Source organism: Etheostoma spectabile, chromosome 13 (assembly GCF_008692095.1).
Source record: "Etheostoma spectabile isolate EspeVRDwgs_2016 chromosome 13, UIUC_Espe_1.0, whole genome shotgun sequence".
NCBI classification, from domain to species: domain Eukaryota; kingdom Metazoa; phylum Chordata; class Actinopteri; order Perciformes; family Percidae; genus Etheostoma; species Etheostoma spectabile.
The window spans coordinates 21,715,028-21,717,134 of NC_045745.1; the positions used below are offsets into that span (position 1 = coordinate 21,715,028).

A 2,107-nucleotide genomic window follows, 5' to 3' on the forward strand; every position below is an offset into this window, starting at 1 on the left:
CACACACACACACACACACACACACACACAGGCTGGGATGTGTTGACAACATGTGCTTTAGGTGGAAAGACTGCACCTAATTTAATTACTGTTAATGAAAATAAAGCTATTTTAGACAGCTACAAAGAAATCTGCATTTAACTGTTTTCAAATGTTTATGATTTTTAAGAAATTATCACACAATGTCACCTGGCCTGGGAACGCCTCGGGATCCCCCAGTCGGAGCCGGTTAATGTGGCTCGGGAAAGGGAAGTTTGGGGTCCCCTGCTGCAGCTACTGCCAGCGCGACCTGATACCGGATAAGCGGATGAAGATAGATGGATGGATGGATATCACATATAACAAATTTATGTCACTTTTTTTTTAACTCAAATATTGATCTGCCTCAAAAATTACAGTATTGATCTGGCATTCACTTTTTATTTCATCAAATATAAAGAAATAAAGTAAAGTAAACTAAATCTAGAAAACAGCATATTAGCAGCATATACATAATATATATTGATTATTTGTGTTATAAGGCTTAATTTTGTTAGTAGCAAATATTTCATCAACAATTCAGATCTTCCACTACTTCAAACAAAAACAAATAACTGGGCACCCAGATAGCTCAGTTGGTGTAGCGGGCCCATCTATAGGAGGGTTACTCCTCGATTCAGCAAGACCGGGTTTGACTGACCTGCGGTCCTTTGCTACATGGTATTCCCTGTCTTTCTCCCCTTTCATGCCTTCTGCTGTCCTATCAAAATAAAGGCTGAAAATGCCAAAAGAAAATCTTTGAAAAAAGAAGCAGATAACTGATCTCAAAAGGAATATCAGTTGATTTTTAGGATTTAAAGCTAAAGTGCGTAGTTTCTGTCGTCCAATGAGGAATTCTAAGTAATGACAGCAACACTGTCCACAGTTGCACATAACCAAGAAGGACACGAAGGATTAGAAAAACATAACAGACTCTTCAGAAGAGATAATTATATTCACTTTAGCTTCTGTGCGGGAAAGTCACTGGACGACACAATCTTCTGAACTTAGCCAAATTGAGAAATACAGAGAGTTGTGTGGAACTGATAGTCTTATTTAGCTTTGAATCAACTCATTTGGTAATGGATTGAATGTAACATACTTTTATTATTATCAAAAAGTTCAGCACCATAGCTTTAAGGTAGATACTAATTGCTCATACTATTGAATGAAACATTTACTGACTCCATTCCAGTATAAGTAAGTTTCAGTGAAAGTGCTCCATACATGGCATGTACAGTATATGGCTGACTGGGTGGACCAGGTTTAAAAAATATCCCACCAAAAATTCAATAGGTAAAACTATTGTCCGTCTGTGAGGGGTCTGTTAACTACAATGCAATAACCAAAGCTTTACCATGGACAACATAATACCCTGTTTGAGTGGTGACTCACTCATATCTTTAACCCAAGTCTTTAAAATGACTCACGAATAGCAAGTCTCTGCTATCATTAACCGGTTCAGTTGAGTCCTTCTACAATTCAGTCTAAAATGATAACAGTGCCACACACAAACCTCTTGCAACACAAGCTACCACTATTCCCAGCCATCTTCGCTGCAACAAAAACTTTAAAACTTACAATTTCGTAGGCAACAACTTCACTAGTCAACTCACGAGCCCTCGATGAATCATATATTGTCAATGCTCGTGCGAGTCAGTGAACTTGCACAACTCGCTTCAGTTTAGTGAGTGACTTAGAATAACCCGAATCCTTAAAAGGAACCGGGTTTGCCAGGCCTACAACATAAGCTTGGGACTTCAAAGCGCAGCAAGTATTTTTGTTTTTGACTTCATTAGTCTCAAGTTGAAACTGTTAAAGGTTTGTTTGTTACCGTAAAGGTCATTAACCAGCATTCTCTGGGGATGGCAGCATAAACTGGGCTGATTAAAACTACTTTGTTTTGGCTCACCATGGCTTGTTTAATGATGAACGGACCCTTGTGTAATTACTTGTGTTTGTCACTGTGTATTCAATTTGTACAAACACTGACAAAATGTCTTGTAAGTTCCTACACTTTTCATGACCGTCAATGACTCTGTCAGTACGGATATGATAATAATAATAATAATAATAATACATTTTATTT

The 2,107-nt window shown here is 37.8% G+C and overlaps 1 protein-coding gene across 1 annotated transcript in view; it reads left to right on the forward strand.

Moving 5' to 3' along the window:
- Nucleotides 1–109, forward strand: part of coa4 (cytochrome c oxidase assembly factor 4 homolog) — a 1,681-nt gene extending 1,572 nt beyond the window's left edge. Inside the window, exon 3 of the mRNA XM_032534353.1 lies at nucleotides 3–109. The gene's annotated coding sequence lies outside the window, so the exon portion shown is untranslated. The remainder of the gene's footprint in view (nucleotides 1–2) is intronic.
- The last annotated feature ends 1,998 nt before the right edge of the window (nucleotides 110–2,107 follow it).